Raw genomic sequence first — 14,284 nt, 5'->3', positions numbered from 1 at the left:
TGTCCGTCGGGGGAGCAGTTGCATGTTCTCCAGCCGCTGTCCAGTTTCTGGTTTCACTTTGGAGGGCTCTTATTGTCGCCGGGCTAAGGACTTCTCTGTCATCCTGGAGTCCTGCAGGCTGCCTGCCTGGGGTTCAGCCACAGCTGGAAAACGAATCAAGCCCATGTCCTTGGTGGGCCCTCTCCCTGAGCCAGGGCTGGGCTGGGCCTTTCATGACATTATTGCATTTATTATAATGCAAATCAAGGACAAAGTGAGCAGCCATTTTCTTCATATCCTTTGGAAAAGTAGATGTGGGAAGACCGTCCGTGATCGTCTTCCTTCTGCCTCTCCAGCTCTCAGCTTTGCCCTGCTTCCCCGTATTCCTGCGACCACAGGGTTGCTCTATCAGTGGAGATCTGGAAGCACCAAGGGCATTTGGGATGCTGTGTTTGGGGGCCTTCCTACCCAGTCCGCCAGCGCCCCCTTCTCCCCCAGAGGGCGTGCATCCCCTGGAGCCGCAGCTCAGGCTGCGGCAGGGGCCTGTGTGTGCTCTGCTCTGGGCTCCCTCCAGGAACCGTTCCCTCTCCATCATCTAGGGCCCTGCTCTAGCCTGGCGTTATTGCCTGGCTCCCTGCCTCTGGGAGATTTTACTGCTCATTAGCATCCCTACCAGAGGGTGGGAGAGGAAAAGTCATAAAAGCTGAAACTCAAACCAGTGCGCTTTGCTACTTGGTTACAGTTCTGGTAAATGATGGGACCAGAGGAGAGGAAATTGAAGTTGTGGGGTTTCCATAGCCACTTTGGACGGTTTCCCGAAAGCATTGCTGGCCAGCGTGTTTGAGGATAGGAAGTGGTTTCTGACCTGGGCCTGGCCACCAGAGCCGGTGGGCAAAATCTACAGGTCATCCCCGTGTTTGAAGAAGCAGTCGCCCGCTGCACACCCATGGTGATTGCTGGAACGCCGTGTGGGGTTTGTACGCCAGCGACGTGGCCGTGTGAGGTAGAGGTGGCGTAAGGGCTACTTGTGGTTGTTGTTATCACAGGGTCTTTGACATTCAGTACATGGGACAAAAGTGTACAGTTCGGGTTTGGCATTCTCTGGCTATTCGTCTGGGTTCTTCTTTTTTTTTTTACTCCTCTTTTATGAGGTAGTTTAAGGCTTAGATTTTCTTTTTACCACAGAACCTAATTTAATTGTGGTGCTTTTAAAATTATTTTTTTTTATACATGTGCCCGGAGCTTTTGGGGTTATTGGTAAACTTTAAAAAATACCACAGGGCATGTAAACATATATCATTTAAGAACTAGTTAGGACTGAGGCTCATGACATCCTTTGGAAAATTCTAACTTGGAAGCAGTTCTAATTAACAAGGTATTTTTCTAGTTTCTTTCTTGCACGCTTTATTAATAATAATGCCGTTGGTCAGATAGAATCTTTTTTCCTCTTCGGGTTTAATTTTTCCCTCTTCCCCTCTTCAATAACCAGTTCTGTTGCCATTAACTTTAATAAAACGTGTGGCAAACTCGTGATCACAAACAGCTAACACGCTCGAGCTAAGAACCCTTGGACTCTGCAAACTGGGGGTTTCGCAGTTGCTGTTTCTGTAATAAAGTCGGGGAAAATAAATTACGGGGTGACCTCATTAAACCACAGTTGATTTATTCAGAGTAATTTTACGATTTTGAGAACATGTTCTTCCCCCGTTAACGAGATTCCTTATTGTTATTTTTTTAAAATAAGGATATTGGATAACTCGCTTGGCTCTTCAGAGCTATTTTGTTTTCCCTGTCATTTGAATTCCAGATGAAGGCAATTTAATTCTTTTAAGTGGTGAAGAGACTAATGTCTGAATGAAACACTGGTGGGATCTCCCACACACTCCCACCCGGGCCGTGGGCCACAGTGAAGGAGAGTGTGGGCGCCGATGCTTTGGCGTCCAGGACAGACGGAGCCTCGCACCTTCCCTCCCGGATGGGGCAGGGTCGAGCGAGGAGAGAGTGTGGTGTTCGAGATGGCGGGGTTTCAGTTCAGCTTTAATGTGCAAGATGCTTATTATTATGGCGTCTTACATGTTGGAATCCCTGGGTTGCATGCATCATAATCGTTGGTTGCCATTTTTTCCACTGTTGGCTTGGGCATTCATTTCAGGAATCTATTTAATTTATCTGGTGTGGGAACTTACGTTAGTGAAACAGCATTTGTTAACCAAATCATTTGCCTTGCTGTCGACTGATAGCACAAAAATGCGTTACGTTTGTAATATTTCTTGGAGCTATTTTATGCCATAGCCCTAGAAATGGAGGCCTTCTCAAGTCTTTAAGAAAGATATATTTGATACAACAGCAATATACAGGGCTAGCACCATCATACCTTCTGAAATTCCTTCCTACAGTGCCGAAGAGTTTTAAAATAAGTTCTTTTTGTAAGGAATAAAAGTAGAGTCTAAACCACATACCAGCATTTATTGATGTTCTCAGGAGAAACAATAAAATGCATGGGAACACAAAATATCGACCACGGCATGTTTGCTCAGTGTTGGTGCACGTGCACCTGTACTTGGCCTTCATTCAGCATGTGAATGAACTTCACCCCTGTTGGATGGGCATGTTTCTCCTCCTGAGGGACCAGCTTCCTCAGGTGCCACTGCCTTGGGAAGAGGTTCTGCTGGCGATCTTGGGGCGGCTGGTCCAGAGTGTGAGCCACGTTTGATGTTCGGTGGCAGCCATTCTTGCCGATGTCTCTCTGTTTGTGTTTCAGGGGTAGGGCGGGGTAGCAGTGACAGAGCCTCGTCATTGAAGAGAGGAATCTGCCTTCCACGCCGAGTGCCATTCGTCTTGAGGGAGCAGATGAAGGAGGCTGTAGAAATTCCAGCCTCTTCCCCAGACCCGCCCCCCCACCCAGGTCAGCAACAGTCGTTTGTTAGGGTAGGGCTTCCAGACAGAGGAGAGGCTTGGCCACCGGCCACGGCTCTTAATTCAGCAGTCCCTAGGTCCCCACGTGGCTAAGGAGCAGCCTACCTGTTGTCTAGAGTTTTTCATTGTTAAAGTACACGCAGTCACACTAAGTTAATAGTGGTCCTGGGAAAAAACATGTTGACAAAAGGCAGCAGAGGTGTTCACGAGTCATTGCATCTAATTCAGCATGTGCACATCCACATGGTGGGGGCTCAAGGAATCTCAAACCACATTGGGCTCGTACTGCTGTCTGGTTTGAGACGCTAATGAAAGAAGTGGGTTTTCACTGGGCACCGGCCGTGAACTTGGCGCCTTGTGGCACCCTCATACACACCAGGGTATTCACTGGCTGGAGGTGGTATTTCTAGCTCTATTTTAAAGGCTTGACCAGATTTCCCAAAGTCACACAAGTAGCGAGTGGCAAGCCAGTCTCTTATGAAAACCTTGCCCTTCTGATTATACCATCACAGTCTATTTTTCAAGAATTTCTAGCTCTTGGCTGCTACTGAAATTGCAAATGTAAGCGAATTCCCCACGGAGGCCATCGTAAAGCGGTACTCTACCTAACACGGGCACCTACATGCCTGTTACCGCCTGCCTGTCCTCCGTCAGCTGGCTAATCCGGTCTGGGGCTCTTCCTTCTCCATGCGGGTCTGGCACAAATAACGCCCCTTTTGTGTTATGGAATCTTTTGTTCCAAAATCATTAGCATGCCATTCTGCAGCATAACACTGTCACACTCAAGCACCTCATATGGCATTTTAGGTGAAAGATTCAAATGACAACTCTACATTATCACACCCCCCATTATTACCCTACCCATGGCACTCATGCAGGCGTTACTTCTGCTGGGCCTTGTGTATATTAGATCTTTTCCTGTCTGTAGGAAAGGCCAACACGCTACCCAGGCCCTTAAAACAGATCACTCGAGTGGTTAACTGGTCCCAGTTGATGGGTCCACACTGAGAGGTGTGACGAAATTAAAACACCAAGCCACCATTTTCATGACGTCACCCGGTGCCTTCCATTTGCCGCAGGTGAATCAGAACGCCTAAGGGTTTGTGTAATCTGCCCCAGACTGCTTCTTCAGGGTCCCCTACCACTGTTGCCATGGGGTCTTCCTGCCTCCCTGTCTGCAGGTGCCTAACGCTCCTTCTCCTCCTTGCCAGGCCCGGTCACTCTGCAGGTAGCTCGCTGCTGCCCTGGTCCTTCTCTGGCAGCTTCCTTCCCTGTGAGCACCAAGGCGAGGTGACCTTTCCCACGAGGCCACCTCTGGTTCTCCAAACCAGCTGTTGGGCCACAGTCAGTCTCTGCAAGGCATCATGAAGACAGACCAGGTCGGAATACACGCCCTTGTCCTGACCGAGTCCCTTTAGTACGTAGTTCACACTATATACAAGACTCAGTTTCCTTAAATGTAAAATGAGTATTAGTGTGTAACTGTCCCCATTTGACTTACTGTGAGCAATATTCTTTTTTCCCCCTATGGCTCAGGTCCTTAAATTATGAAAATAAAGATAACAAGAACAACTAATCTCATGGAATTGGTGTGATACTTAACTGCTCATTGATCAGGGAGAGTTAGGTAATGTTGCAGGAATCGACCCCAAATGTTCATGCCTTAAAACCAGGAAGTTTTAGTTCTTGCTCACACTTCATGTCCGTTTCAAGCTGACCAGAACTGTGCCCACACTGTGCACATTCAAGAACAGCGGGTGGCCAGAGCCCTCACTGGCTGAAACGGTGCGGGTCGCTGCTGTAGCAGGAGGAGGGGAGCTAGCGATGGTGCACCGGTCCCCAGAGCTTCTGCTCAGAAGTGCTGCCCGCCACGCCCCCTCCCAGTTTCTTAGCCAGAGCCAATCCCATAGGACCCGCCCCCCAACTTCCAAGGGGCCGGAGGAGGAACCCACCTGCTGCTCCGACGAATCAGCAGGGAGTGGCACTGATGCTGGTCAGACCCCTGTCACGGGGCCATTGCCCTACGGCCCGTTTCCAGCCCGATCCTGCGTCATAGGCTGCCCGGAGTCCAGGTGAGGAGTGAGGACTGGGCCACCTGCCCCACAGTGATCTGCACGGACCCTCAGGGAATGTCTTACAGATGAAGTGATTAGTGCACCCCTGCTCCAGGTGGCTTCTCTCCCGATGCGAGGGAGTAACTTCGGTTTTGGGCCCGAGGGTTTGCTTTGTACTCAGAGAGGTCCTAGGTAGCATTCAGGTAACCCAGACCAGGGGGCAGGGTGGGGTTCTTGGAAAGACCCCTACCACCTCCTGCTGTCATCTTCCCTGAACGTAAGACATGGAGATGCAACCTGTGGACTTCGTGGCATTCAGAGCACTTCCGCTTAAAAGCTTCAGGGCATGGTCACCCAAGGCCGGGTTTCAGCGGCAACGTCATTCACAGATCAGACGAAGGGAGTACATCGTACCAGAACTTGGGCTTGCTCGGCCTCGGGAGTGAACCTGAAACCAACCTGTCTACCATTACAGGAAGGCCTGGGAGGTCTTTGGTGTCAGGAGCTGAAACTTCCAGCTGAAAATCACCTGCTGGACCGTCCGAAGCCACGTTCTCAGCACCTTGTCTGCTTTTTCCTTCTCAGTCCTGCAAGACATTTCTATTTGTTATAGAAAAGTTAGCAAATAGAGAAGGACAAAAAGAGAAAAACAAACACCATATAAGGGAAAATTACCCCAAAGAAAAACATCTTATTTCTCATCGTGAGTTAATATCTTTTAAACAAACACCATATACTCTTTCACTGCTGTAGTGAAGGTTTCTTAAACACTGATCAATTAGCGTACTCTGTTATAGTTCCTGTCACTATACTGTAAATTTACAGACAGTAAATTTACATCATAAGCTTGGCCTGATGTTTTCAAAGAAATTCCTTTTTATTAAACAAATTTTAAACAATACATAACAACTGTCTTTCTCTGACTTAGAATTACAAACCCCAGATGCAAGCTTGGCTTTCTAGAAGTCACGAAAACAACCTTCGAGTAAACAAAGTGAAGTGGGTCGCGAGTAAGCACCTCCACGAGCCCACGGCTGGATGTGCCGCAGGGCTGAGAGGGGCGTGACGGAGGGTCAGGACGCTCCGAAAGTCATGGCCAGCGGGTGTCTATTGTTGGGCCCCTTGACAGAGCGCCAAGGTTGGAAAAGGAGTCATTCTTGCTGCTACAGAGCCATTCAATCCTTGTTGGAGACACCCACCTCCAGAGAGCTGGCTGGGCAGTGGGCGTCTGCTCCGATCTGACTGTGTGTTCCTGTCTTCCTCTTGGCCACTTGGAGATGAGGATGTCAGTGGCTAAACAGTGCGACCACTTCGGGGGACCGACTTGGTCTGGAAATAGCCCTGCTCTCTCATGGCCTCTTCCCTCCTACTGGCCAACAGGGAGAACTTACTGACTTCGACTCCTCTGCTGGTCTTTGTCAGGGACACGTGGTGGCTGCAGAGGAGGGCACCTAGTCCCACCACGTGGAGATCACAACTTGAGATAACACATCAACATAAAAATGACCTAGTCAATGAGATTAAGTGTGAACTGTGGGACTGGGACAAGGGGACAACTTGTATTTGTTTGATGCACTGTGACTTATGGTTGTTATTGCTATTATCTCTATCGTCCCCATTTCATAGACAAGGAAACTGAGGCAAGCAGAGGTTAAGTGTCTTGTCCCAAATCACAGGAACACGGTGTTCAAGTTTCATTGTACCCTGATACGAAATGCTGAATGATATCTTTCTTTCCTGCAAATCCAAATAATGCTGTTTTCTGCCTCTCCTCCAAGGCCCCTAGTTGTCCCCTCCAACCCTTGATCTCCCTGTAGTCTTCTGAATAAGGTGTGGGGAGGTGAGTATCTGGCCCCTTCGGTTATACCTGCTCCCTTCTCAGCCTCACTCCTCTCTGATTGCTTGAATGGTCTCTGTTTTCTCAGGGGGACCCCGGTTCCCACTCCTTTGTGAAGTCTCCCCAGTCTGCCCTGACAACAGAGGTCTCTGTTACCCCCCAAACTACACTGGTGTCGGCCAGCTGCAGTACTTCTTTGTGCTCATTCCCACGAGTCTAGGGGTGGTTATCTTTGTGTCAGTTTAAGTGCTAACACCCGGTCTAGACTGTACGTTCCTAGAGGGCACACCAGCCTCGCGTGCAGCAAGCTCCCCCGAACGCTGCTGCGGCATCCCCTACTTTATTACGTCCTTTCCCTTCTATATAACCAGACGCAGAGCTGTCTGTGTGTTCCGTAGCCTCTAAAAGGAATGGCCATGTGGTTAACATCATTATTGACGTTAGTCCAGGCAGGAAGTAATCAGAGGGGATGCTAAACTGAGAACCCGAAGCTTGGGGAATATTTATCCTAGCTTAATTTTAGTATTTCTTCAATGACTGAAAAGAATGTATGGATTTGGTGGCATGCGCCAAGCTCCATAATAACTGCCATACACTTTTATTTGGTGCCACGGGCTTCAGCATCAGCCCATGGAAACCACGGGCCAGAGGACCAAGCCAGAGTCGCTGCTCAGTTTTCTGGAAGTCAGGATCCTCCCTGGGGTCGGGCTGCCTTTGACGGACGCTGACTCGGCGTCCATTCCATCAAAGCCCTCTTCAGTCCTTTTGTAGAGTCAAAATATCTGCAACCCCATCCTGCTCATTTCTAAACCCTTAGCCTGTAGTCTGTAACTTTAATAATAAAGGATGTTTTGTGTGTGAACAGCATCCGGTGTTTAAAGAGTCACCTACTCTCTGTCCATCTTCAGGAACGCCTGCATGGGGCACACCGAGATGATTTGACCAACTTCATGGGGGAAAACTGGACTTTTGTCTTACGTGGTCACTTCCAGAGACCAGACTCTCCAGGGTGGGAACAAGCATTGATAAAAACTGAGTGAAAACTTCTAAGCCTCTGTTTTCTTAGGTCAGTGAAGACCGTCTGAGTTAATTGCCAGCAGACCTATGATGAAAGGTGCCTTGAGGGTTTGACCAAGTGGATAAAAGGCTACAGAAGTAGGAGCAGGGACGGAGAAGAGGGGATCTTACTAAAGCCAACCCAGTTGATTTGGGGGGCTGTGTTCCCCCTTCAGCCGGGCCATTTCACAGCACAGTGGAAACCCCGGGGCTCAGGTTTTCCTAGCGCTTTACCCCTTGCTTCCGCAGATTTCCTTCCAGCCCCATCAGAGGGAGGGTGCCTCATGGCGCTTCCCTAACCTTCACATCCACCCCTTACTGAGTGAGGCTTGAGACAGGCCTTTTGGATACAAAGTGCCTCACGCATCTACGGGCTCTGACTCCCCCACTCGCTTGGAAAGAATGGTGGGTGCTGCTTTATGTTAGAGACCTGAGCTCAGTCCCCTTGCGTCCATCCTTGGCTTTACCTCTCAAAGGTCCCAGATCATGTTTGTAAATCCCCAAGGGCCCACTTCCTCCCTAGAAGAGGAAGAACGTGTAGGCGCAGGTCAGGACCTTAAGGAACCTTCTGCCACTCTCCTTGGTGTAGTGGGAGAACGGATTTTCTGGAATGGAAGTGGTGGTCCATCTGCGAGGCAGCGGTAACAACGATGGCAGCAAAATGCAGGGACTCTCATTCCGGAGTACAGCAGGAGAGACGAGATTGCCGTCTGCTCAAACGCCGCCCTTGGATGTCTGTTGTGGGGTGGGTGGGGGGGCATCCCAAAGGTGGTTATTTACTCACTTTTAAAAGGCGACCTTGCACGGGTGTCCCCAATTTACTTTTTTATTTAGAGGTTGTTTAAAAGGTTATTGCCGTTAAACCCGTTGCTTCCTGCGTGATCAGATCCAAAACACACCAGGAGAAAACAAAAGACAATTAATTGCACGGAACTAAAATTCTTTTTCGACCTCCTGGGCATAGAAAGAAAAAAAAACAGAATGAACGTTGTTTACTGATTGCTCTGCTCAACTCCTATCAAAGATTGTGCTTTTATAAATTAAACAAAATTACTAAGGGAATGCTTTTTTTTTTTTTCCTTTGTAAAGAAACGAGGTTGGAAAAGCCCCTGAGAGCAGGGGCAGCCTTGCATGGCCACGGGCGCCTGAGTGGAATTGCTAACCGCTGGGCTGCCTGTATTCACTGGATTGCAAGCCCGAAGCCAGACCTCATTTGACTGAGCCAAAAAATGGTCCTTTTGTTGCTGTTTTTCCCCCTAGTGTCATCTCTCATGGTTGCCTGGGCAACCGGTGTGTATCCTTTCAGCATAGGTTGCTGGGCCCCAGGAAGGAAGTGCTCCAGCGCTGGCCTGCTATTTTTATAGAACCGTTACATAATACAATCTATTAAAGCTTCCTCTTGGCGTTTTATTGCACAAAGGGGAAATTAAGTTTGATGACTCCTGAATGTTGGATGGAGGATGTCAGGTGACTCGGATTGTTTGGCCCAGGCCGCATGGCAACAATAATCCTATAAGCCGCTCAGGGAGAGCCCATTCCCGTCCCCCTGGCCCAGCTCACGGCCTGCGGAGCTGGAGGGAAGGAGCCCTAGCTGCCCCGGGGTGCGGGTTTGGTAGTGGTGTGTCATGCCCCGTCTCTGGAAGGGTGGCAGCCAACAATGTGACACTATTCACGGTTAAGGGCAAAGGGAATTTTAAAGGTGTAGCACATATGGTCTTAACAGGCGGATGATTGCTGGGAGAGAGGGGTGACTGGAAGGCAGAGGACCACGACTCTCTTCCCAGGGCCTCCGCCGAAGCACTGCGGAGCGCTGTGCATGCTGTCGCCTCCGCACACTCCCCTGTGCCCCTGGTTAACTCCGAACTGGTCCTGGGCAGGGGGCCGTAGGGGAGGGAGGCCATGATAGCCGAGTGGCTTTTTAGCGAAGGCCACTAAGGAGCAGGGTCCTTCTGTATTTGCAACACGACTTCAGGGATTCTCCGCTTGGCTCGGGCACCCATAGGCAAGGCTCTGAGTTCCTGTTAGTCCTACCTCTCTTCCTGGTTATGATCGCCCCCTGTCTGAATTGAAGAGGGGGCAGGGGTACAGTGGGGCCAGGGGCTCAGTCCTGGAGCAGCCAGGGGAGCCTGAGGTTGGGGACCCTGGACTGGAGAGGGTCAGAGCTGGCCACTCCCTCCCGCCTCTCCCCAATCTCCCACTGCCATTTCATTTTCACTCATCACTTCAGGGGACCCGCGAACCCCTGGCTCCCAACTCTGTGTCTCCAGCCTGCTTTTCTCCCAGGTGCAGCTGTCTGGTTTCCTAGCTTCCTGCTGGAGGAGGTCTTTTTCTGGGTGGCTTGCTACTCAAGGTCAAGATATCCAATGTGAAACCTAAGTCCTTTGTGTCTCCAACCCGTGACTCTGGCCGCCTCTCTGGTTTCCATGGATAGCTGAACTGACTGAAGACTAAATGGCATCCATCACCTGGTCCAATCTTTCCATTTTATAGGTGAAGAAGATGCGGCCGAAGAGGTTAAGTGGCTTGTTCAAGGTCACCTGGAGAGATAAGAGCAGGTGGAAGACGTCTGCACCTCGGACCCTTACTCTGTCCCACCCAGGTGTCTCCAGGAATTTTGAGCCCTCCTCCCTCACCAATCCTTCTTCCCTGCGCTCTCAGAATCTAGTCTTTCTTTCTCATTTCCATGCTTCCCACATCCCTAGGGGCCTTCTTTGCATCAAAAGTAGACTATTTCAATTTACGACCTGGTTGCTGCCCTCAGCCTCTACCCTTTGATCAATACTGCATTTTGCCTCTGGAATGATCTCACAACGTAATTATGCAAACACTTTTGCTGTTTACAACATACTGAAGTCTGAATCGAACTCTCCATCATGCGACTGCCCAGCCCCAACTGGCCTACCTTCATCATCCCCCACAACTAGGGGCTCTTTGTTTGGCAAAGTTAGTTCTGTTTGCCATTCTTTTTTCATAGATCAGAGATTCATCAATTGTTTTCCTTTTTTAAAAAAATACTATTGCTTCCTACAGGTTGATTTCTTGTGAAATACCCCTAATCCTATTCTCTAGGGCTTCCAGAAAATTGAAGATGCTATGGCGCTGATAGAAGAGTCATGACCATTCGTGCGATCGTTTGTCCCTCACTCAGGACAGTCACTGAGAGCTAACACTGTGCTGGAGCAGTAACCAGTAACAGCGCTGCCGGGCCGGAGCTCCTTAAGTGCAGAAGGCAGATATTACGTAAAAACTGCATAGCCACGAAATACCACGCGATTGCACAAAGAACTAATTTATCACAAATGTTTCAAGGGCTGCAAAACGCTTAAAACACCCAAACAAGAAAAACCAGACAGGGTGGAGGAACGGAGGGAGAGGGTAAGGGAGGAGGAAAGGCCCACCCCAGTGGAGGGAACGGCGGAAAGCGCCTGGAGGAAGCCGGCGTGCAGCGGCTGCACGGGGGAGAGTGGTCGGAACGTGGAGACCTGAGGCGGGGACAGGACGGTGTGTGCACCAGTGGGGGACCCTCCTTCGACAGCAGCCTGTCTCCTTGTAGACAGTGCCGTCTGTAAGTCAACTTTTTCTTGTTTTTAGGGGAACCCTCACATTTGGTAAAATAATTGTGTATCGATAGCAGCATTCACTTTGCTTTGGAGATTGATGATTTAGGGGCGGGGGCTGGGTTTGAGCTCCCCTCACACCACAGCCTTCCGCAGCGACGTGGCGTGCACGACGGTTTCTTATCCTGGAGTTGTGGCCTTGCTTTCCCTGTGGGAAGACCTGGTTTTAAAAGTGTGAACTCAGCCCCAGTAGATAGTAGACTCAGGAAACTTCTAATGGTTCAGCTCGTATTTATTAAAGTAAGAAAATACGGCCCCTTGGATCTGGGGATTCCAGCCATCTTTCATTTTTTTAAATGCAGTTGAGTGATAGAAGAAAGTGAAAGGAATTTGGAAGGTAAGGGTTTAGCACTGGAAGATATAACTTAAAATTCTTCTCCTTAAAAAACAAACAACAAACAACTTTGACCTAAAAGAGTTACGCATTGTAGAAGCGGGAAATAACAGAGCTGCAATAGCATACGGGACTCTCTTCCAGGAACGTAATGGGGGGGACACGGGCAGTTTCCTTCCCGTTTGCCTCAGGCAGCCTTGGGTGGGAGCGGGCAGCGAGGGGCCGGCTTCCCAGAGGCCTCTTTCCAGGCCTCCTGGTTACCAGCATTGGCAAGGAACTCTCTCCTCTTTTCTTTCTTCTTATTTTTAGAGTGTGGACTTCTTTCTTTCTTGGGGTTGAGGATAAGGCAAGGGCCTGTTATTACCAGAGTGTGAGGTGAACCACAGAGACTGGTTTCCCGAGAATCGGCCCTGGCTGCCAACCTGGTGGGCTGGAGTCACCCTGGCCAGGGCCACGGCGGGTGCTTCTTGGGGAGCCTGGCTTCCTCTCCACGTTGTGTGTGCCCAGGGGCGCTGGGTGACCCTCCTCCGCGCCAGCCGTGAACTTCAGAAAGCGGACCTCTCATCCTTACTCTTGTCTGCAAGTAATTCCCCAGGAGGTGAACTGCAAGCCAAGTGCTAAGTCATTTCGGAAGATGAGAAGTCATTACTCTTTTTCTTGTGTTTTATGGTGATCCACCAAGTATTTCTGCGTGGCTTTCACCAAAGGACAGGATTTCCCCTTCTGGTAATGAGAAGAAAAAGTAATCTCCAGTTTTAAAAAGGCCTAGGAATTCCTGAAAGAGAAATTGCTGCAACGCTGGAGGTTTGGGCCAGACCGAGTTACTGGGGAGGGGGGTAGCAGAGGGGGAGGCCACAGGATAATAATCGGTTTCTAGCTGGTGACAGTCTGCTCTGGTACACATTAGGTGTCATCAGTATCTAGTGAGCTGGTACAAGGAAACACCAAAAATGCGGAAGAGGGTTCTTTGTTCTCCGTGGAAGAACAGAGAACTTCATCTTAGGGGCATTTCTTCAGTTTTGAGGGATGTTTTCCCTGGAGCACATGAAACTGAATCCAGGCGTCCATTTCTGTTCAAATGAAAATCCGACGGTCCTTTTTCAATGACCGTGCTGCTCTCCCTAAGTGTGCACCTACCGGGCCTGGGAATTTGAGATTGACTCGTGGCTGGCAGGCCCCTGCCTTCCCCGGTCACGTCTCTGAGGCGCCGTTTCCGTCCTGTGAGGTATTTGAACATCATCCGAGAAGCTGTAGCAAGAGAGCTGTGAACTAATGAAACAGTTAATGTTCTGACTAGCCTAGGAGTGACAAATATATTTCCCTGCCCAGGTATAAACCAGCTCATTTTACATGTAGGTGACTGCACTGTGCTCTGCCTGCTGGTGGCCGGGAGGGTGTTTTTTATTGGGTGTTTGATACTGTGTTTGAAAGCACTGTGGTCATTTGAGTTCCTCATGCTGTAAAGAGCTGGTGCTTCTCAGAAGGGACCTTGTGAAGCTGCATTGCTGCGTTCGTATGGCTGTTTGGGGACAGGGTGCCTGGAGCTGCGACTCGGGCCCTCAGTTCATCTGGGATGGAGTCACTCCCGACGGGGTGGTGAGAACAGCATCAGTTACTTTCTGGCCACCTCATTGTAGGTGGCTTGTTCAGACAAATGAGAAAAGCGAAATTTTTTAGAGCTGTCGCCATACTGTCTGTTGGTGATATTAATAGGCGTCTGAGGTTGATGCCAAAATCCAAGACCAGCAGCGCGCTCTCCAGCTCCCGCTTTCACGAGTCCCTTCCAGCTCCACGGCGATGCCTTAGCCATGTTTTCGGGCACTGGTCAGTCAAGACGATGTAAGAATGATGACTCCCTTTAACTCCATTATTGGGGATAAGTTTAAATCTCAGAAGTTCTGACTTAGAAGGCGCTCTGAGGATCTTGTCTGATGTTTCATTACGCAGATGAGGAAACAGGAAATACCTTGGCTAAAGCCCTCTCAATCTTACAGATGCAGGCCCACTGGGACCCACCTGGTCTCACAGTGACCACTTCCATGTGCTGTCTCACAGAAGCCTGGTGCTCGGCCAGGTGTTTGATATACATTAAGGCTTTGAGAGAGCAGCAAGTTTGAATCCTCAGCTACCACTAACCTCTTTTCTTTAAACATTTTTTTGTTGATTATGCCATTACAGTTGTCCCAATTTCCCCGCCTTTGCCTCCCTCTGCCCTGTACCCCCATTGCCTCCAGCAATCTTCCCCTTTGTTCATGTGCCTGGGTCATGCATATAAGTACTGTGGCTTCTCCATTTCCTACACTATTTTTAACACCCCCCTGTCTGTTTTGTACCTACCATTTATGCTTCTTAATTCCCGGTCCTTTCCCCCCATTCTCCCACTTCCCCCTCCCTCCAAATGATCTCTGTATCTATGATTCTGTTCCTGTTCTGGTTGTTTGCTTAGTTTGTTTGTTGTTGTTGTTGTTTTTTTTAGATTCAGTTGATAGTT

At 49.5% G+C, this 14,284-nt stretch overlaps 1 long non-coding RNA gene across 1 annotated transcript in view; it reads left to right on the top strand.

Moving 5' to 3' along the window:
- The window catches only part of LOC118995480 (uncharacterized), a 41,080-nt gene extending 35,497 nt beyond the window's left edge, over positions 1-5,583 (top strand). Inside the window, exons 3-5 of the long non-coding RNA XR_005068279.1 lie at positions 2,741-2,884; positions 4,107-4,274; positions 5,425-5,583. This is a non-coding gene — a long non-coding RNA (uncharacterized LOC118995480). The remainder of the gene's footprint in view (positions 1-2,740; positions 2,885-4,106; positions 4,275-5,424) is intronic.
- Positions 5,584-14,284: the final 8,701 nt, after the last annotated feature.

This window comes from Sturnira hondurensis, unplaced genomic scaffold, assembly GCF_014824575.4.
Source record: "Sturnira hondurensis isolate 20B ecotype Veracruz unplaced genomic scaffold, ASM1482457v3 Scaffold0010128, whole genome shotgun sequence".
Taxonomy (NCBI): domain Eukaryota; kingdom Metazoa; phylum Chordata; class Mammalia; order Chiroptera; family Phyllostomidae; genus Sturnira; species Sturnira hondurensis.
The sequence above is the reverse complement of the archived record's forward strand: the minus strand, read 5'-3'. Positions and strand labels throughout refer to the sequence as shown.